This window comes from Crocodylus siamensis, chromosome 14 (genome assembly GCF_052110815.1).
Source record: "Crocodylus siamensis isolate JL-2025a chromosome 14, ASM5211081v1, whole genome shotgun sequence".
Classification (NCBI taxonomy): Eukaryota; Metazoa; Chordata; order Crocodylia; family Crocodylidae; genus Crocodylus; species Crocodylus siamensis.
The window spans coordinates 9,821,632-9,843,820 of NC_143408.1; the positions used below are offsets into that span (position 1 = coordinate 9,821,632).

General features: G+C 49.8%; 1 protein-coding gene and 1 long non-coding RNA gene across 3 annotated transcripts in view; one reads left to right on the forward strand and one right to left on the reverse strand.

Moving 5' to 3' along the window:
* Positions 1-3,709: 3,709 nt before the first annotated feature.
* On the reverse strand, positions 3,710-14,803 carry LOC149853351 (uncharacterized). Its single transcript, XR_016439216.1, has 3 exons — positions 14,477-14,803; positions 8,832-8,941; positions 3,710-6,712 (listed from the first exon to the last, which is right to left on the reverse strand). It is a non-coding gene; the product is annotated as an uncharacterized LOC149853351 (long non-coding RNA).
* Positions 14,804-14,919: 116 nt separating this feature from the next.
* Positions 14,920-22,189, forward strand: part of MARCHF2 (membrane associated ring-CH-type finger 2) — a 108,479-nt gene continuing 101,209 nt past the window's right edge. The window contains exon 1 of one of the 2 annotated variants that reach the window (XM_090027358.1): positions 14,920-15,046. The gene's annotated coding sequence lies outside the window, so the exon portion shown is untranslated. Of the gene's footprint in view, positions 15,047-15,237; positions 15,408-22,189 lie in introns of those variants that run through there. The other variant, XM_090027359.1, reaches the window with a different exon arrangement.

Here is a 22,189-nt window from a genome sequence, read left to right on the forward strand (position 1 = left end):
CTTCTTGGGAAGGGAACTTAAAACTGGTAAACACAGAGTATTTCTTGCTAAGCATGGGGGAGGGGGGGGAGGAATCTGATTAAATTGATCATTTGGACCTGGCTGCCTCGCTTCTAAATCCTGCTTTTTCTGTCACAGAGGGGACATCCTGACTGCCTGCAGACATGATTCAGTTAAGTAAAAGGCAAAGAGATCACAGCCTGTCTTGACAGACTTCACCTCCTGAAGTGATAATGTCTTGTAGCTGTCTAATACCTTTAGACAGTGCTTGGGGAAAGTCTTGCCAGCATTGGCAGGACAGTGTTGCCGGCCTGACAGCCCTGCTGCTAGGGAGAAGGAGTAGACTGTACTTAATGCCTTTTGAACATGAATACCCCGTCCCCCTGCCGGTGAGGAAGAGGCCTTGTGTATTTAGAGAGGTAGTTAGTCATGCTGCCTTCTGCCTGGCTTCAGACTAGCAAAAGTTTGCACCTCACAGACTAACTTAGCTCATGGAGGTATGACATAATCTTTCATACTTCAGGGGGTGGCAACCTGTGGCTTGCAAAGTCTTGTGGCTCCACAGGTCAGATCTGGTTTGCCCTTGGTGTGCCTGTGCTAGGGCTGAGCAGCGAGGGCCTGGGCTGGGGCCAGAGAGCTGGAAGCTGCTGCTTCTCCCTGTCCCCACTTGGTCCTTGGCCCAGGCTGTAGTGCCAGCGCTGCTTCCAGGCAGGGGGGAGCTGCACTAGGGCCAGGCTGAACTTTTGGGGGCAGGGAAGGACATGGAGAAGTGGAAGCAGCTTCCAGCCCCCAGCCTCAGCGCAGCTCCTTCCTGGGTGAAAACTGTGCCCACACCACAATCGGGAAGTGGGACTCTGAGACGGAGCAGTGGCATGGGCACAGCTCCCAGCTGCATGGCTATGAAGGAAGCGCAGGCTGCTGATCTGCAGCCTGCTCTCCTTCCCCAGCCTGCTGATCTGCTGCCAAAGCCACCTGGCCCATGTTGAACCACAGCTGGGTTGTTCTGGCCTACAGGTGATGAAGCCCTTTGCTTATGAGAAGTGACGCAATGCATCTCTGATGTAGTTAGTCCTTGTGTAGTTAGTCATTTTCATAAATCAAAGGATGAGGAGAAAAGCCTATGGCTTGAGGTATTTCTTTTGCACTGACAGAACAGCTTGTCCTTTAGCTGGCGTTATTAGGCTTATTTTTGAGGCTGGATATGTGCTTTTGCTATTTGAAATGAACGCTCACCAAAAAAAAAGCCATGTGTAACTGATCAAGTTTTTCAAAACTTCTTAATTTTTTTTTCCAGAGGACTTAGATCAGTGATTCTCAGCAAGGGTGCCATGGCTCCCTGGGGGGCCAGAAGATCCTTTCAAGGGTGCCACATGATGTTAGCAGTGCTAGGTGCACAAAAATGATTCATAAGATTTAAAATGGGAATCCGCAGTGTCAAAAACATTCTGATGTGCTGTGATATTTCCAAGTTCTTTGCTATAGAAGGATTGCTTTATTTTCCTGTAGTCAAAAAACAGGTGAATATTAAGAGATGGCATTTTTTGAGAAGCGCCTAGAGTTTATCCCTGAGGCACCTCTTTATCCTTGATAAAGCGGTTGAGAAGCACTGATTTAGATTTGTTTTCTGTGCTAGAACATGAGTACCAAATGTTGCAGTGGCAGGCATAAAAGCAAGTTATCCTACATACACGTTGATCTCATGAGAAAGACGGACCTAGTAATATTTATACAGCAGCTACAGAGGGCTTTCCATGCTACTCAAGTAAAATAATCTAAAAAAATACGCATTTATTAAAATTGGAGGGCTCTCCATTTTCAAAAGGCAAAATCAGGCAACTGCAAGTGAAGGTTGAAATTATCCTTAGCTGAGACTGCTTCTGGGCTTAGCTTGGACCTTTGGCTTCTGAAGAAGACCGTAGCAGGACTATTGCCTGGTATTCTGTAGCTCAGAATGGTGAGCAGTGGGACATTTCCAGAAAAAAAACAATCTCCAGGGCTGCATCATTGCAGTTAATTACAGTAGTTTGTACTTATTTCAAAATGCACCAGAAAATCTTCTGTAGTGTTGTCTATTGGGATTTATGGGCTATAGCACTGGACCTTTATGCAACTAAGAAGAGAGGTTCTTTTCATTTACTTTTTGACTCATGGTTCTTGTGTTCAGTTATGTGCAATTCATTTTGTAAATACATGCATCATTTGATTTTTGTGCATGGTTAATTATGTATTGTGGATATAAAGATTGCCAAACCAAATTGTGTGCGTCTAAATTCTGTTCTAAACCAGCAGTAGAAAGGGACTGAAAACTTGCCAGTTCCAACAGCAAATGAATCCCAATTTTGATGCCTCAGCCCTATTGAGAAACATGAGCGCAGGCTTCTGCCAGTGGTGTGATGGGTAGGAGGGACAAGGTTCTTGGTGATGCTGAGTTCGAAGCACAGAGCTGCTAGTAGGCAGTGGCATCTCTATTCCTTAATATAAAAGTTGGCAGTTTCCATAGATGGACTTTTTCCACTGTTCCAAAAATCCCAAAATGTTGTTCTCATCGTTACAGCTACTGCTCTTTCAGCTGAATCTTTGGACCCTGTCATTATTGTGTCCTTTCTTATTCAGCCAAATGCTAGTGGTGCTAAATACCAGATACCTCCTCTTTGAATGAAATGAGCATGCTTCAAGCTGCCGCAGAATGCATTAGTCCTAATCATTTAGCTACCCTCTAAGGCATTCTGCTCTGGCCTTTGCACTCATTTGGATAAAATAATTCAGTGTTTGTTTTGAGTTGGCCTATCGGTGTAAATGTGACTTCACACTCAACCTAGCCCCAGGGGTGCCTAAGCTTTTTGCCTTGCAGGCTGGATGAGTGGTGCCAGGTCAGTCTGTGGGCTGGATCTGGCTCAGTCAGGGCCCAATTCAGCCATGCAGAGCTTGGAAATGTGGCAGTGGGCGGATTGGTGGCAGTGTTAATTGCCACCACTGCTGCCAAATTCCTGGACCTGTGGGGAGCCTTGTGGTCTGGAGCTGGCCCTCAGGTTAGGGGTTGAGGACCCCTGACCTAGCCTATAATAACCTCTTACCACAAGACCTAAAAGTTTGGAGGGTTTTATCTGCATGTTCTGAGGCTGCAGGGTTGCTTAAAAATATTTAAATAAAATGCTTTAAAATTAAAAAAAAAAAAAAATTGTTTTCATATTTAAATTAAGCCTATCAGAGAACTCCATTTAATACAGACTATGTTGAGACCTAAACTTCTACCATAATCAATTAAAATAATTAATACATAGCCTGAATCTATCCAGAAATGATTTCTTGGCTCTGTGATTTTTGTACACAAAAGGTGTTTTTTCTTTAGCTGTCAGTTTTGACAGTGCTTTAAAGCATGTATGGTATTGAAGACTGGATCCTTTAATTTAGGGCTGTCTGCACTTCAGCACAACCAGAGGTGACATACTGAACTAGCCGTGCACTGCATGGGTGGGACTCTGGGACCCTCACACTCCTGCCTTACCTTTCTCAGTCCTGTGGCCCCCTGGGATCCCTCCCACCATGCAGGCAGTGCCTGCACCGTGCACCTCCCTCTGCTGTGCACATTGCACAGTTAATGCTCCCACCTTGCTGCATGCCAGTGGGAGAGGCAGCTGCAGGGTCCTGCAGGCTGCTGGTTAGACAGCCCTGCTCCAAGTACTGCAACTTTCCTGTGTACTACTGGGTGCAAGAGATTGGTAAATTGCTGGGTGTTCGGGATCTAGCTTCTGACTTCAGGAGGCAATGGCCTGTAACTCATCTTCAGGCTGAGCAGATGATCTTGTCTAGGGAGTATCATTCTCCTATTTTGTAGCTCTACGTCAACTCTGGCTCAGTTCTCAAACCACGAGTGTTTGATTCTACCAGCCAGGTAAACCTCCTTTCTCTAACTTATGGGAAAGCAGTGATATGCCCAGTAGTTACCAGTCCTTGCTTTTGGATTGTTTTAGGCACTATAAGCAATTACCTTAACCTCTCTCCTTGCATGTTGTCACAGGGGCACTTTGGTGCCCTGCTCCTATGAAGAGATACAGGTGCCGGTTGCCGGGGCAACCGCAGTTGGTCAGCTGACCGGAAGGGGGCAGGGCCTGAACTATATAAATGTAGTCCAGGCTGAGGCCGGGAAAGCAGTTTCCCTCTGGCAGCCGAGGAAGAAGGAGCTCTGCGGGAGTAAGCGGAGTAGGGAAGCCTGATGGCCTGAGCAACTTATGGGTGGGGATACTGGGTGGAGGAAGCCCTGGTAGGGATTTGAATGATGATTAGCCAGAGGGCTCGGGGTTTACATTTTAGGCAGGAGGCTTAGTTTTGAGTTGTAGCCGATTTGGCTTATGTTATTGCTTTGAGTTTAAAACCGGAGGACCGGGTGAGGCTAATAGGGGATGGAGGAGGCCTCAGAGGGGCTCCACAGTGGTGGGGACCCTGGTGCCAGTGAGGGCACCGCATTTAGGGGTGCACTGCCCCAGCCCTGAGAAGGGGCAGAGTGCATTGGGGGGTGGGGCCAGGCATGGCTATGGCCACCTGAGCCCCAATTGTGGAGAAAGGCCCTGGTGTGGGCAGAGCCCCAGGGAGAGGCACACAGGCAAGAAGCCCAGTGAGGGCACAACCTTTAAGGGGGCATTGACCCCAGCCCTGAGAAGAGGCGCAGAGGACTGGGGGCCAGATAAGGACAAGGCTGCCTGAGTCCCACAGGAACTGTTGACCAGAGGAGGGACTTTGGCCAGGCACGGCTACAGCCACTTGATCCCCAATTGTGAGAAGTCCCAGGGTGGGTGCAGGCGAGAAACCCCAGAGCGGGCACTTGCTTTAAGACCCGAGGAGGGGATTTGGGGGCCAGGCATGGCTACAGCCACCTGAGCCCCAATTGTGAGGGGCACCGGCTGTGTGACAAGCCCAGGGGGTGCCAGTGAGGGGCACCGGCTGTGTGACAAGCCCAGGGGGCGCCAGTGAGGGCACAGAAAGGAAACTGACCAGACAATGTCCAGTACATCTGCGAGGCTTGGGGCGTGGTACAGGGGAGGTTGGAGCCACGCATAGCCCATAAGGCTGGGGTGCACCAAGTCAATCCATACAGAACAGGGGCCAGGATAAACAAGAGCACTGTGTCCAAGGGGACAAAAGGCAGCCTCCCCTATAAAATAGATACCATCAAAGACATGGCAGGTGAGAACAAGGGTGCTTTATTGCCAGCTTGGCACAGTAGGGGCGTTAGGAGAGATCACGGCCACTCCTAGGACCCCGCGCTGTGACATGTGTACAAAGAATTTCTCTACTGCTTTCCTCTGTCTCTATACAAAAAATACTGCATGACAAAGCATATGGGTTTCAAAAGTAGTAATCTTAAATTGTTGATCCCTTTGTGTTTTCTGGTAGGTCTGGGGAACCTGACAAGGGAAAAGGAGGTAACACCAGTGTGCAAGTAGGACACTGGGAAGAACCAACAACAGTTTTGGTAGCACAGCTTGTAGCACTGGAGGGAAAAAATGCCATGAACATTGCAAGTCATCAGAAGAGCCGAACCTTGTGTAATGGAGAGCTTAGTGATCCTGTTACTTTTAGTGGAGAGAGGCTGCAGATAGAAATCATGTGCCATTCAAGGGAAGATGCCTGACCAGAAGGGGCCTGGTTTAGACAGTATTTAATCTTAGGGCCTGAGCTGGAGCAGGCAATCTGGCCCTAGAGGGCATGGAAGGAATTGGTCCTGAGCAGGAAGGCTGCAGAGGAGCTCCTGACTCACACCAGGGATACTCCTGAACCCAGGAGCAGGGCAGGCAAGTAGAATATTGTGGACTTGCCTGGAAAACACTGGTGGTTTGGGATTGGGGCTAGTGTGGGGAATTTGGAGGTCCCAGCAGGCCTGCGAGTAGGGCTAGAGCCTGGGAGTAGAGCAGAGGAAAAAATGGAGATGGGATTAGAGAGAGCCCAGCACCCAGGCAGGGGCAGAGATGGGGCTACAGAATCCATTGAACTGACTGAGCCCAGGACCAGAGCAGAGCCCAGCAGCTGGGTGTGAATTGATTAATTGCTAGGCCTGTGCGAGTTGGCAGCGATCCAATCCAGCCGCGACCCGGATTTGAACCGGCGGGTTTCCGCCTCGATCCTCCCTGCACCGATCTCATCGACAGCTGGCAGGCGTCGCAGCAGGGGCCACCATCCCTGCAGCTGTCACCCTGCTGTGCTTTAACACACGCAGTGTCACTCATAGCCCCAGTTTTGCTTGTCCGCAGCTTGAGGGACAGTTTCCCCCCCCCCAAACCCCTGCACCGATCTTCTTGAAACTTGGCAGGCTTTGTGGCCTCCCTAAGAGCTACCGCCCCTTCAGTTTTCACCCCGCTACGTAGTAATGCCTAGATGTAACAGGAGTTTTGCTTTCAAGAATTTAGGGGGCTGTTCCTCCCCAAACCCCTGTACTGATCTTGAAACTTGGCAGGCTTCATACTCTCTGCAGCATCTGCCGCCCCTGAAAATTTCATCCAAATCAGACAAAAAACAACAAAGTTTTATAGAAATTTTATTGTTCCCCGTTATACCCTATGGCCAGATCTCCGAGGTGGCTCCGAAGCGCTTTGGGAAGCCGAACGAGGCGGTGCTTTGACCCGGACGTGCTGCCTTGGACCGCGAAGCGTCTCCGGATCCGAAGCTCTATCCAAAGCCTCACACAGCCCTATTAATTGCTAACGTGTCAGGCTTGGTCCTGGTTAGAAAGGGAGATGAGAAGGCCACAAAATTATCCCTTATGGTGATGAGCAATTAGACCATAGCTTCTGGATGGATGAGATCTTGCTCAGGGATCCCTGGGGCAACCTCCCTTTTCTAAACACATATTTACAGCAAGGTGTGGCACCCAAGTAGAAGGAGAGTATGCCCTAATGCATCAAGGGAAACAAATGCTGAGTGGCCAAAGGGGGCATCACAACGACCCCTGGGGCAGGCCTTTGTTACATCTTGTTTGAGGATATTTTCAAAAAGCTTTTATATCCGGGTAAGAAAAAAAATGCATCCAAGTGAAGCAAGTGCAAGCGCTCCTTGGAATGAAACGGCATCACCGCAAGTGCTCTGAGGCATGGCTTTGAAGGTAGTGGTGTGGACATATCTGAATTATCTGTATCAACTGGTTAATAAACTTATTTCTGTGCTGTTCTTGTGGACTGCCTACCATCATATTACTGTGCTAGTAGTAATTAATAACTTAGATCAGTGACTCTCAACCTTTTTAAACTCAAGGCACCCTTTAGAAAATGCCAGCCCTAGTTTTCACTAGTTTGTGACTACAGAAAAATAATAGAACAATTCTGTTGCAAAGAACTGAGAAAAATCGCAGTAGGGCAGAAAGTTTTTAATATCATGGATTTCTATTTGAAATCTCTGGGTTTATCATGTGAATTATGTTTGCACACCCAACAATGCTAACATTATATGGCACTCTTGAAAGGATCTTGGGATGCTCCAGGTTGCTATTGCACTCTGGTTGAGAATCATGGTCTTAGATTATCATCCAATATATATCTGGGGTGGATTGCTTATGAATTTCAATTTTTTTCCAATCAAAATATAACTGATGTATCTTAATACTTATCAATGACATTTTTTCATTAGTTACTGCCAGACTTTTGAACTAATTTCTCAATAGGATGAAACATCCTATTTGAAAATTTCCTTTTAAAAAGTAAAGACATCTTTTAGACATTTTTGAATTGTAGCATTTCCCCCCCCCGCAGTTTGGTATGCTACTAAAAATAAGAACCTTAAACCTTATGATTTATTTTCCCTATAATACTGAGTTTAAAAGACATTTAGCAGCTATGCCAATACTGCAGTAGAAGGAAACTTTCCTTTGCAATCTCAATTTTTAAAGTATTATCCTGATTAACAAAGTGAGAAGTGACTTTTTTTATACCTTTGTTTCAGAATCCAATTTAGATATAAAGGGACAATACTGGGATTAGGAGTGTCCATCATCTGTAATGTCTGCAGTTTAAAGAGTTACCTGCTGATACCACTAACAAGGATGCAACTAAAGACATCAGAGTATTAATTACATGTATCGAAAAGACTTTCCTCATTATTCATGTATCCATGAGTGAGTTTGTAATCAGGGCCAGTATACTTCAACAAGACTCTATCATAGATAAAAATATTTCTCAGTTCATTTACTCACATACTCTCTCTAATCTTATTCAGAACAAGGATTTCCTTGTCAGGGTTAAACACTTCGGCATTTATTGAAGGTTCCTGGAAACAGTGTATGAGAAGAAAACTGGACAATGTACAAAAGTCAAGATGCAAAGTTTGTTAATCTAAGTCTTGATCAGTGGAACAACACAAAAAATGTCTAAGTAAAATGTACCTGTGCGATTAATAGACAATAGGGTTGTCTTAGAAAGCAATCAATGCATCAAGAAGTGTCACAGATCAGAATATTTAAATAGCAGGAAAAGATTTAAGAAATTGAACAAAAATGCAAGTGTCGAGCGGTTTGTCAGACTGTAGCAGAGGCCTAGTTCAAGCCCTGCTACACTTATTCCTCCAGGCGAGCCTGAAGTGAAAACCCGACCCTGGATGAATCTGGGCTGGTGACAACAGAGTTGAATCCCACACATCTTAGCCTGATGCAGAGGGGACAGGATCCCATGAGGCACTGGGAGTTCTGGTCCTCTTTAAGAGGGAAGTAGCTGTGAGCACTGGCAGCAGCTCCACTGCCCCTGGAAAGGGGTAAGATGAGGGGATTTACTTTGGGTCTATGAGGAAGCATGGATAAGCCACCAATGAGGAAAGCATAAGACTCCAACTGCCAGAGAAGTAGGGAAGCGTACCATGGGATTGCCGCTACAACGGATCAACCAGACTGGTAGAGAATCCTCTCCTCAGTTAAGGAGCCAAAAGGGGATCCCAGCCCTTCCTCGCTGCTGAGCATATGCTGTACCTAGAAAGAAGGAAGGGGAAAGACAGAGTGAGTGACCCCTTTGAAGGGCTGATGCCCAGTATGAATTATAACAGGTCAGTCTTGGAAACCAATTGAGACTTGGCTAGTGATGCAGTTTGTTTGTCCTGTGTGGACTGTGTGAAGAGAGGTTCTGGGGTTAATTGAGAGCTGGACACCTGGGGGGGCAGGAGGAGAAGTTGACTGATAAGGACATGGACTGTGTAACCTAAGGCCCTGTAATTAATTGGAAGCTAGATTAGAAGGTAAATTGATTGATTGATCAGAGCCCAGATTGTGGTAGATGAGGCTCTGACATGGATCTTAAGGTTGATTAAGGAATGAGAACTGGAGGAACAGAGCAGAGACTGAGTTATGAGGCCTTGGAATTAATGGAAGACTGCCAAATGGGGAAGTTGGTCAAGCTGAGCATGGTTTGTCTTAGGAGAAGACTATAGGCAATAGAAAACAGACTGAGAAGGAGGATTGGTCAATTAGGGTTTGGTCAACCTTAGTTCCAATTTAAGTTGATGAAACTCACTTATGGGAAGAGGCGGCGTAATCTGAGCAAAGACTACATTAGTGGAGAAGCGAATGCCAGTCACAGGCTGATCAAGAGGAAATGGTTTGGTGAAGAAAACCTATTTGAGTTGATAAGTTCTGGAACAACCCAGGGAAACTGGGGCTGAGCTATAGCCAAGGGTCAAATTGGGCTTGGCGGTGGGACCATGTGATTGGTTAATTTGAGTAATGCATTGGAATCATTCTGTAGCCATAAGAACAACGACTGGGTGAGTGTCAGACCATGGTGCAGGGGAGGAGGAGCCCTGGAGAAGCTGACCATAAGAACATATGTCAGTCCTGCTCACTAACAAGGCAGTCCCTCCCTCTGTTTGTATTAGTAACATCTTAGCATGGTGGGCAATCAATCAATGAGCAGTGGAGTAGAGAGAGTCCAAAAGAACCAGTTTGTGGCTTAAAACACACCACTGCTACACAGACGCTTTTGCAAATGAAGGAAAGTTGAGTTGAGAAAAAAATCTAGACCAAATGGGGGCCAGCCTTTTTTAGCAGGCATGCCACAAACTAGCCCCGCATCCTGCCCAAGTGCCACTTCAGTCCCTGCCCGATCTGCTGCTCTTTCTGCTTCCTGCCTTGTGCTCCTTGCCTGATCTACTCTGCTTTCTGCTCCCTTCCAGATCTGCTGCTGTGCTGCCTGTTCCCTTCCCAATCTGACATGTGCCACATACATGTTGCCCATGCCATCTGTGGCACTCATGCTGTAGGTCGGCCACCCCGGTCTAGACAAGGATAAGAAAGGGAGCTTGAGACTTGCAGCTTGAGGATGCAGTGCTCATTCGATGCATCTTTTAGCCAAAGCCTTAAGTACTCCAGGAATAAAGGATATGTTGACCTTAAAATAGCCTTCCATTACAGTTATTTTGCTTCCATTTTGCTGAAGAGAGCAGGAGTATCTAAAGTAATTTACACTCAAAACATGAAATGGAAAACAGTGGCTGAGTGTTTTGAACTATCTATTTAAGAATTGACCTATCAAGAACTTTTGAAGAAAATCATAAAAAATAGACATAACAATCACAGCCAAAGGTATCAACACTGAACTAAAGCAAATTTTAAAATAAATGCTGACTATGCTGAGACCTATTTCTACAGTCCTGAAGAAACAGTAGCAAGATGGTTGTTATATTTCTGATATGCTGAAATTCGGAGAACTTCAAAAGACACTGAAGTTAAATTACAAGCACTAAAGAAACAGAAGGATCAAGCAGTAACTCAACTCATTCTTGTGTTGCTCTCAACTCAGAGCACCAGTGAGAGAGGGTGGTCAGCCCAGCCTCGTGAACAGACTTCTCGCACCTTGCCTGAGATGGTTGATGACAGGTACTTGGCAGAATTTGAGGATTCGTTACAATCGTATAGAGCCGTGATATGCGCGCTTCTGCTTTAGACGTTATGCACTGAATAAGCAGTGCCTCTGCCGGCTGTGAGTCTCAAGGGTCCTTCATTATCACTGTCTAGATCGGGGTGGCTGACCTACACAAGTGGCATGGGCAGCCCATGTGTGGCATGCGTCAGATTAGGAAGGGAACAGGCAGTCGGGTGGCAGGAAGCAGAGCACAAGGCAGGGATCAGAAAGAGCAGCAGATTGGGCAGGGACTGGAATGGCACTTTAGCAAATTTGTGGCATACCTGCCAAAAAGGCTGGCCCCCATTTGGTCTAGATTTTTTTCTCCACTCAACTTTCCTTCATTTGCAGAAGTGTCTGTGACAAAGCACTTGAACAGACTAAATGGGAAAAGGGGACTTTAAATAAGATGGTCACCTGCCTTAGGTGTAAGCTATGACGGGCAGGCCTAGGGAGGAAGTGGAGGGCCAGGTGCCCAGGGAGAGGTTCAAAAGCCCAGGCTTAGCCCAGAAGGGGTAGTCTGGCTGTAGGAGCTACAAGAGGCAGAGTTGCAGGGAGGAGCCAGTCTGGCCTGCCTGGAGGAAAGGACTGTGTGCCACAGAAGGGCGGAAGAGACCTTGTGCTGCGAGTGACACGAGATAAGTACTTTGGACCTTTTGTGTTTGTGATACTGCAGGGGAACTTGTGTTTGGCAAGCCTTATGTTTGGGAGCGGACAATCATGTTCTTGATTTTTTTTTTACGTTTGAACCAGAGGACCAGGAATAGCTGTAAGGGGTGGAGTAGAGGCCACTGGGGTGCAACAGCGGTACCCAATTTAGAGCACTCCTAAGGGCTGGAGCCCTGGGTTGTCGTGTGTGGGCAGTAGCCCAAATATATTTCAAAAGGGAGGACTGCAGAGTATCAAAGTACTTGGGCATCTGGCAATAGAGACTGGGGAAGTATAAACCCCGTGCCCACAAAAGGAGCGTAGCTAAGGGCTGAGTAGCCCAGAGCTGACAGGGCTGGCTGAGCTTGAGAATTTAGGGTCCTGGTGTGGTGGGCCCCAGGACCAGCCAGATTAAGCTGAGACCCAGAAGGGCCTGAGTGCAGACAAGGACCTAATCCAAAACCCTCATCTGCCTCCTGGGGCAGCCCCCCTGAGAATCTATAATAACAGGTCATGGCAGGAAAGATACCCATGACGGAGCAGGACCCAGAAAGCTTGGGAGCAAGGGTGGGGTCAGAGCCCAGCGGTGAGCCAGGCCAGGAACCCTGTTGGGTCAGCACTGAACACTTTACATTATTACACAGGGTAATTGCTGAAGATGCTAGTGCTATGGCTAACTGCCCATCGACTATGCCAACCATAATGCATTTCAGGGTTGAAGGTGAATGGTTGAAGCAGTTTATACTTACTGCTGAAGTTTTAAAGACAGTAACACCACTGAAATGCTGGAAATATCTTGTGAAGAGTGCCTCAATCCGGAATTTGTTGAAGTACTCAGCTGTCTATTGACAGTTAGTCATTTCTACAGACACAGAATACTTTATTTGGATTATTCATTTAAGGTGAGAAGCTGATGAAGAGCTGAAAAAGCAGGAATGTTGTTTGACTTTTTCAGTCTTTGAATAAAAATGGGGAAGGAGACGATGAAACCTATCAGTTTTAAGGACTACTTAAGAACTGTGGGAGATGCTTATTTTCAAGAGACATTGGTAAATAGCAATATAAATTTTGTGGACTTTTACTCCATTTTATATTTTTTTTCAGGGGTATCCTGAAATAGTCAATTTAAATAACTGATTGCAGGTAATCTCTTTGAAAGGTAAATGACTTGTCGGAAGATGTTTTACCTCATCCAATAAAAAATATTTGCATACAAAATAAGGTCTTGTTGTGAGAACTAATACTATATACTGCTTTTGTGTGCCTAATTAGCTACACCAGTGTTGCTTTTTGAGACATTAGGACCAAAACTTAACTAGCAAGCAAGCAATTTATCATTCACCTATAATATACAATATACTGTACATATTTACTCAAATATAAGACAAACCCAGGTACTTTGATTCTATGTATGGAAAATGTATACATTTGTTATAATTTTACAGGGATAGGATCTAATTATTGGAGGTTTGCCTTGAATTTGTCCCCCTCGCACTGCTGTAGTAGGAAAAATAGATCTGGGGGGGGACAGGTGGCCCCCTTTGACCTCTGCCTTCCACAATGTCTTCCTGTAGCGGCCTTTTCCCGCTCCTTCCCCTGTTCTTTGCTGTCAGACCCTGCTTTACCTGAGCACGTGGAACTAAGCAGCAAATTTGAAAACACTGACTTTGAAAAACAGCATAGAGGCAAATTTACTACAGGTACCTGTAGGCGTAGTTCATACAGAACTGATGCATTTTATCTTTTTTTTAAACTCCTACAAAGTTTGGCACAGGTGCTCTGTAAATACACGTTTAAGCAGGACACTGCAAACTGGGTGCATCTAGATATACATATTAATGCAATGCAATAAATTCCACTGCTTATCTGGGGGTCAGCTTGCTAGTCCAGGTCTCTTCCAACCTGGCTCAATGTGCTGCAGAGAAGCAGGCAGCCCCTGCACAGAAGCAGACCTGTGCCCCAGCCAGCTGGAGTAGTGTCTACATGTGTGCTGCTGTGGAGTAAAAAACTCCAGGTAATATTTACAAGTACTATTATTCTGCAGAGTAAATTAGTTTACTTCAGCTTTAATAGGGGAGCATGTGTAGACATGCAATACTTACTATGCAGCTAATGAGCCTATTACGCAGTAAAAGTCTTGTGTAGACTCTTCTTTTTTTCCTGTGTTCCCGGCCAAATCAGGCAAATCAGAGTCAGGCCAGAACCATAAGTAGCCCTACTACCGGCAAACATCCTCTGCCCCCAGCTGGCCCTTCGGATGTTTCCAAATCCTTTGGCAGGCATCCTGTGTGCTCGCCCAAGCCCGGAGGCTTGGAGTTGATGCCCCCAAGTTTTTCTTGCCCTCAGCTGTATGGCTGCAGGAGCAAGCTAGGTAGGAGCTCCCATTTCCATAAAGTGGGCTTAAAGCCAAGATCTTCCCACTCCAGCAGCAAAGTCGGAGGGTAACGATACATTACCTTCCCGGGTATTGTCCCCATGCCGGGAGAGCAGGCTCCCCCGGTGCGGCTAGGAAGATCGTCTCCGCGGTCACAGTCTATGCTTGCCTGGCCAGGGAAACACTACGCTTGATTTGAGCCTTCAAGAGGCCGAGAAGCTAAGTGAGTAACTATACGTTCCCTCTGCAGGCAGGGCCCCTGTCCCGGGAGAGCGGTCAGCCCCGGGGGCAACTAGGAAAATCGCCTCCACGGCCCTGCCAGGTAAGCACAGGACTATGCTTGATCTTGTGTAGACGTATCCACTGTGCATTATGTTAGTCCAAAGCTAAAAGCGTTCCCTATAGTTTGCTGGGCTGGGTCCTAGCCTTTCAATCAAAGTGAACCTGAGCACGGCTCGGTACACGCGTGCACTCCCCGGCCCCACCCCCGAAGGAGCCGTGGGCCCGTGGCTGGAGCCGGGGGTCGGGATGCCCCCCAAGATGATGCGCAAATGAAGCGAGGCCCCGTGGGGAGCGGGGCCAGACTGACCGTGTGCAGCACGGATTTGGGGGAACTGTCCGGTGACGTTTGCCGGACATTGAAGGCCGATGACATAACGTCTGCGGAGGGCAGAGAGATCAGCAGGAACCAGGCAGACCGGGCAAAGCAGCCGGCACGGGGAGGCTGCGGCCCCCGCCCGGCAGCGGCTCTGGGTGCTGGGGCGGAGGCGGTGCCGCTGCAGCCGGGCCCCGCGGCGCCTCCTACAGGTCACCATGGCCCCCTCGTCCCCGCCGGACTCCCGCACCCCGCGCTCGGGTGCCGAGGGCCCGGACCGCTCCGCGCGGGACCAGCGCGACTCGGCGGCTGCCCCGCGGAGGCAGGCTGAGGGGAGGGGGAGGGGCCTCCCTCCTTCCCGGCTGCCATTGGCCGGTGGCCCCGTCCATCCCCCCGACGCCAGGACGCCGCGCGCTGATTGGCGGAGCGGCGCGAGGGGCGGGGCGGCGCGCTGCGCCGTGACAGCGCGGGGACGGCGGCGCCCGGCGGCCGCAGGAGCGGGCGGGGCGCGGCGCGGCCCCCCCGGACACGCACCGGCCCCGGGCGCCGCGGGCAGCCGCTGAGGTACCGGGGCCGGGGGCGGGGGCGACACCTGCTCGCGCCGGGCGGGCTGCTGCCAACCGCGGGGCCCGGCGCCTGCCCGGCTCCGTGTGCGCTGCGGGGCGCGGCCCGGCTCCTCCCGCGGGTCCCGGGTGACCAGACCCCCGGGCGCCTCCCAGCCTGGCTCTGCAGCCGGGCGGCTTCCGGGCGCTGCGCTGTCACCCGCGCCGGGGTCTCCCCTGCGCCGGGGGGGGGCCCAAATGCCTTCAGTGCGGCCGGGAGCGGGGCCGCGGGGCTACGCAGCAGCGCTGCAGAGGAGGACCCGAGGCGCCAGGGGACAATGAGCTGACTGCGAGCCAGCGGTGCACCCTTGTTGCGACGAAGGGTAACAGCGCGCCGGGCTGCCGCGGTCGGCGCCTTGCCGGCGGGTGGCGGGGAGCGATCGGTCCCCTGCTCCCCGGGGGCCGGTGTCCTCGCTCGAGGCTGGCACAGGGGTGGGGGACCCGCCTGCTGCGGCGGGGCTCGGCGGGAGGCAGGCGGAGGGCCTCGCCCGCTCGGGGGCTGCTCTGGCGCTGGCCAAGTTTCCCTGGAGAGACGCGCGCAGGCAGACGTACGCGCGGCGGGCCAAACCCTGCCGAGCTGCGGCCGGAGGCGCTGGGCTCCCGGCTGCCGGCAGCCCTGCCCCTCCAGCGCCCCAGCGCAGCCTCGCTACCAGGCCTCGGCCGCTCCGGCGGCTGCCCAAGCTGCCGCCGAAGGAGCGACGCGCAGGCGGTGCTGTTGCGGCTCTCCCCACCCTGCCTACAAATTGAAATCAATAACTATCAAAATCAGTGCTTAAAAGTAACCAGCGATTTTCGTTGTCAAAATAATAATAATAACCAAATTCTAGGTTACCTTCGAAACCTAGGTGTTAGGAAACGCTGCCTCACTGGGAGGGTTGTAAAGCACTGGAGCAGGTTACCCAGAGAGGTTGTGGAGTCTCCATCCTTGGGATTTTTAAGCCCTGGGAAGGCAAACGCTTGGCTGGGATGATGTAGTTGGGGCTGGTCCTCTTTTGAGCAGGGGGTTGGACTAAAAGATGATCTCCTGAGGTCCCTTCTAACCCTCATTTTCTACGATTCTGTGAAATAAGGTCGGACTTGCCTGTGGCTGTCCATAGAGCTCTTCCTGGTGCAGCATGAGCCAGCCGCTCTCCATACAGGTACAGATTTTATGAAGGAGCACGACACCTCTCGAACCGTGGTTTTGTCAGTCACGTGCACTGAGGAGACTCTGGAGATGTCGGGATATTTGCAAAGCAGTGTCTAGCGTCTCTCAGCCCCCCCTTTTATCTAACGGGAGGGACAGTATCTGGCCTGTGAGTGCTCATGGGGATGCTAGCCCCAGACAGGCGGGCTGTCTGTGAGCATGAGGCGGTTGAAGAGTGTAAGTGCTGAGGTTTGGCGTCGTTCAGTGACCTCAGAGAGGTTGACTACACTGCTAGGGCTCTTTCTGTGTCATGTCATACATTGAAGCCTGACTATGAAGTGTCTACAAGAGCAGCAATTGCCAGGGTTTTTTTTAATATTTACCTAGAAGGGGTAGGTTGTAGCCGGGTACTAGTTAGTTTTGTAACTGTTGAGGATTTCTTAAGGCCAGGGGGACAGTAGCATTCTGCAGAGGCCTGCTAGGCTGCCTTCTCAGGAGTCGTACCTTCAGCTACAGAACTGTTGCTCTTTGCTATTTTTTTGGTATCTAGAAGGCACAAAAATCTGGTTTGTAATTAGTGTCCTAGGTGTATTTCAGAGTCCTTATGGGTGGTGGGACCACCCTCATTCAGGGCATGGCTACTGCTTAGTTCTGGTCTAACATTACTTCAAATAAGAATGAATTTGGGGAGGTTGTATTGCCTAAGCCCTATGCTGTACTTTAGATTTAAGGGATTGTGGCTGTCCCTTGTGGCTTCATGTGGTGTGAGTACTCTGTCTTGAACTAGTTAATCTTTGTTTGTTTTTTCTGCAAAGCAGGATGCCAACTCTTGAGTGGTTGGTACTGGGATAGGATTGATTACCTGAGTCACCTGGGTCATTTAGTTTTTAAAAAACTGACATGGTGATGGAACTCCTCCATGCTCTGCCCATATCAGTTACCAAAACGAGAGACAGCTCAGTGTAGATTGAGTAAATACTCCAGGTGCGATTGTGATGCTCTCTGAACGTTCTTGGGTTTTTTAAACGGCGGGGGGGGGGGGGGTGTTTCACTCACTGCAGCTTCAACATGTCCATGCTGAAGCTTCAGTGCTTCTTGTGGTTGGCTGGTTCTTGATTTGGGATGGGGAAAATGTGGCAGTGTCTTTCATATATTACCCTCTTGTGGCACTGAAACTCCATCTGTACTGGATATGTGTACTGATACAGTAATGACAGATTGTAAGTGTGTGTGTGCATGTGACACCTCTATCCTGGTAAAAGCTCTCGTATAAAAGCAGCTGTCCCTGGGAAAGGGCTCTTTTTGCTAGTACAGTTTGCTTTGTTTCAGTATGGCATAAACTGTATTTACATTGTTTACACCACAGATATTCTCTCCTATTCCAGCAGCACTCTTCTAGTGTAAATGTGGCTTAAAATGAGTCATCACTGACTGGGCAGACCTGTAACTCCCTCTATTTCCTTTTCCACGAGAAGTGAAATGGTTGATAGAGGTGATTTGAACAATAATTTAAAATGTTAACTCCTCCCTGATCAAGTGGTACATTTCACATCCCACAGCTATTGTTTCATGCTGCCTGTGCATGGGCTACAAAGAAGTGGTTGTGTAGTGTAGAGGAAGTACCAGCTATTTCTGAGTCCTGGTTCATTCTATGGAATAGCACTGGTGTCGGACAGTTTTGTTCATGTTGGATGTCAACAAACTGAAATCTTTTCTTGTCCCTTGTTTCACAGTTTAAGCAATCAAGGTTGGACTAAAAGAGGAGGGGAAAGAGACTTAACAGTGGGGGTCTACTACAGACCTCCCAACCAAGGGGAAGAGCTAGACCAGGAATTCTTAGGTCAGCTCACGGAGGTAGTTAGGTCAAAGGATGTGGTTGTCATGGGGGACCTGAACTTTCCAGACATCTGCTGGGAAGAGCAGTCAGCCAGGTCTGACGGCTCACGTAGGTTCCTAGCCAGAATGCAGGACCTCCATCTACCCCAGTACATGCACAGCCCCACCAGGGGGGACGCCTTGTTGGACCTGGTGCTGGCCACGGGCGACGACCTGGTGAGGGGGATGCGGGTGCTCGACCACCTGGGAGACAGCAATCATCACCTGCTGGAATTCACCATCCAGCGCAAGGTGGCAAAGGCCTGCAGCAAGGCAGCAGTCCTAGATTTCAGGAGGGCGGACTTCAACAGGCTAAGGGGAATAGTCAGGGAAGCACTGAGGTCCCGGAGGGGAGGGGAGCCAGGTGTCCAAGGAGAGTGGTCGCTCCTCAAGGAGACGATCCTCCAAGCCCAAAGGGAGGTAATCCCAACGAGGATCAAAGGGAGCAGGAGGGCACACAAGCCCCCATGGCTCACCAAAAGCATCCGGGAATGTCTCCTAGCTAAAAGGGAGGCGCACACCCAACGGAAAGGAGGGGCCATCACCAAGGATGACTACACTGCAGTTGCTCGGGGATGCAAGGGGGCAGTCAGGAAGGCAAAGGCGGAGATGGGACTGGGACTAGCTTCCCAGATTAAGGACAACAAGAAGTCCTTCTGTAAATACATAGGGGGTAAAAAGAAGGTTCCGGGTAATGTGGGGCCCCTGCAGGGCACGTTACGAAATTTGGTCTTCACACCAGACGACAAAGCCAACATATTTAACAATTTGTTTGCCTCCATCTTCCTAAGCAGGGACCGGAACAGCCACCCCCCAGCTGGGCCCCCCTCGGGCCCCAGGGGAGGCGCACCCAGGCCAAGGGTCAGTGAGGAACTAGTTAGGGAACTTCTGGAGGGACTGGATGTATTCAAGTCAGCCGGTCTGGACGATCTCCACCCTAGAGTACTAAAGGAATTGGCTGAGGTCATTGCAGGACCCCTGGCACGGCTGTACGAGCACTCGTGGTGCTCTGGTGAGGTGCCAGAGGACTGGAAGAGGGCCAACGTGGTTCCCATCTTCAAAAAGGGAAGGGAGGAGGACCCGGGAAACCTATAGGCCAGTTAGTCTTACCTCGATCCTAGGCAAGCTGTTTGAGAAAATTATGCTGGCACACATCCATGAGGGGCCAGCAGGGGATTTCATACTTAGGGGCAACCAACACGGGTTTGTCAGTGGCAGGTCCTGTCAGGCCAACCTGGTGGCCTTCTATGACCAGATCACCAAATCATTAGATGCAGGGGGAGCACTGGACATCGTCTTCCTGGACTTTTGGAAGGCCTTCGACACTGTCTCTCACCCCGTTCTCATTAAGAAAATGGGGGGCTGTGGTGTCAACACCCACACAGTCAATTGGGTCGCCAACCGACTGGAGGGCTGCACCCAGAGAGTGGTGGTGGATGGGTCATTTTCGACCTGGAGGGATGTGGGCAGTGTGGTTAAGCAGGGCTCGGTCCTCGGGCCCACACTGTTCAACGTCTTCATCAGCGACTTGGACGAGGGGGTAAAAAGCACCCTGTTCAAATTCATGGATGACATTAAGATGTGGGGGGATGTGGGCACGCTAGAAGGATGCAATAGGCTGCAGTCGGACTTAGACAGGTTACAGGGGTGGGCGGATGAGAACAGGATGGGATTCAACACTGACAAGTGCAAGGTGCTGCACCTGGGGAGGCACAACCGGCTCCATACCTACAGGCTGGGGAACTCCGTTCTTGTCAGTGCAGAGGCAGAAAAGGATCTTGGAGTCATCACTGATGCCAAGATGAACATGGGCTGGCAGTGTGGGGATGCAGTCAGGAAGGCCAACCGTATCTTGTCATGCATCCACAGATGCATCTCGAGCAGGTCCAAGGAGGTGATCCTCCCCCTCTATGCGGCACTGGTCAGGCCGCAGCTGGAGTATTGCATCCAGTTCTGGGCGCCACACTTCAAGAGGGATGTGGACAACATGGAGAGGGTCCAGAGGAGGGTCACTCGCATGATCAGGGGGCAGCAGGGCAGGCCCTATGAGGAGAGGCTACAGGATCTAAACCTGTTCAGCCTCCAAAAGAGAAGGCTGAGGGGGGATCTAGTGGCCTGTTACAAACTAGTCAGGGGGGATCAGCAGGCACTGGGGAAGTCCCTGTTCCCCCGAGCACTGCCAGGAGTGACCAGGAATAATGGTCACAAGCTGGCAGAGGGTAGATTTAGGCTAGATATCAGTAGGCGGTACTTCACGGTCAGGGTGGCTAGGATCTGGAGCCAACTTCCAAGAGAAGTGGTGCTGGCCCCTACTCTGGGGGTGTTTAAGAGGAGGTTAGATGAACATCTTGCTGGGGTCGTTTGACCCCAGTACTCTTTCCTGCCATGGCAGGGGGTCGGACTAGATGATCTACTCAGGTCCCTTCTGACTCTAGAAACTATGAAACTATAATATTAAACAACCGTATCAACATTATCCTAATAATTACAGCTATCTGTCAGTATAGCATTATTGTCTGTCTGTTCTCAGGAAAACGTTCTCTCTTTTATTCTGCTGTAGATTACATGCTAGAAGACATGTCTACTAGAAATGATAGTTGGGGGTGGAAGGGTGTGCAGCAAGCTGAACATGGTTTGGAGACGCCTAGGGTTCTGTATCTGTGTCTTTAACCAGATATCACATTTGTCCCAGGAGAAAACATTCTCTCCTGGGATGAAGTTCAATCATTCAGATGTCCTTGTCAGTTATTATGGGACAAACCCCAAAAGAGATATGGAATAAGAGTTTGTCCTGGGCTATTGTGAAGGATGTCTAAAGATTGTCCCAGGACACTGTTCCAGGACAAGCAGACCAGCTGGTCCTTCAGACATCCCAAAAAGCACCACTTTCAAGAATCCCATCTTAAATTCTGTGCAGCCACTGTAGCCCCAGTTGCAGAACTCTGTTGGCCAGAGGTGACAAGTCTTAGGTGGCTGCCTCCACCTATTAATTGCCCTGCATGGCAACTTGCAAGCCATTTTGTCTTCTCCACCCATCCAAGATTGGCCTGCATTCACCAAACCAACTGCAAAACCAGCCACCAGGGACCTCCATCCATCTCACCAGCAGACTGTTGGGGAGGTCATCGGACCCATCTACCACCCATTGAGGCATGTTTGAACTTCCAATCCTCCCACACCCATCCACCCTTCCTCTACCGTGGCACCTTAGTCTAAGTGTAGTGTCATGAACAAGTGCAGAGCAATTGGACCAGGGAGGAGGTAGTGGATCTTGTTGCCATCTGGGGTGAGAATGAGAACGAATGAGTGCTCTGGTCAAACCACTGAAACAAAGCGGTCCATGAACATATCGTGAAGGAAATGGTGGCCTGGGGACATGACCATGACTGGACCCAGTGCTGGTCCAAGTGCAAGGTATACTGAGGTTCCAGTTTGCAAAGACACAGGATGGCAACTGCGTGTTGGGCACCCACAGGGTCATGTGTGCTTTCTAACTGTCCTGCATCTTTATGGTGAGTGAATGAAATGGCCATATCCAAAAATGCGGTGGACACAGTAGCGCACTGCCAAGGAGAATGATGAGGACTCCCACATAACCATGATCAAAGACATGCAGCCCTCGCAGGTCAGCACAGCCTGGGCAGTGAGTCAGACTGTGGACTCCAAGGCCATTATTTCGAGTTGTGCAGACTCTGAAATGGATGTGGACTCGGACAGCGATTGCCTGGAGTTCCCTGTCATCTGCTTCGTCTTCAGCATGCCAGACAGCCCTACTGGCCTGCTTGAGCTCCATGGCATTGATTCAGCTGCCCCCTCTCCCAACAGGGAGCCAGTGCCCCAGAAGACTCAGCCTGTGGCAGGATAAATCCCGCTTCCAAGGATGGTAAGTGGCAGCCCTCTGTTATGGTTGGGTAAGGACAGGTTGAAAAACAGGGCAGTGGATGAGGAGCTATAGCACCCCCAATGGAACTGCAGTGGCTTGATGGGTGGTTGAACCACTGTCCTCTTCCCCTGGCCTCTTTCAGAATTGCAGTTTGGGTCTGCTCTGGACCCGTATAGACATGCTTGGGGACTGCCCTGCTATGTTTCCCTACCTGTGTGAGT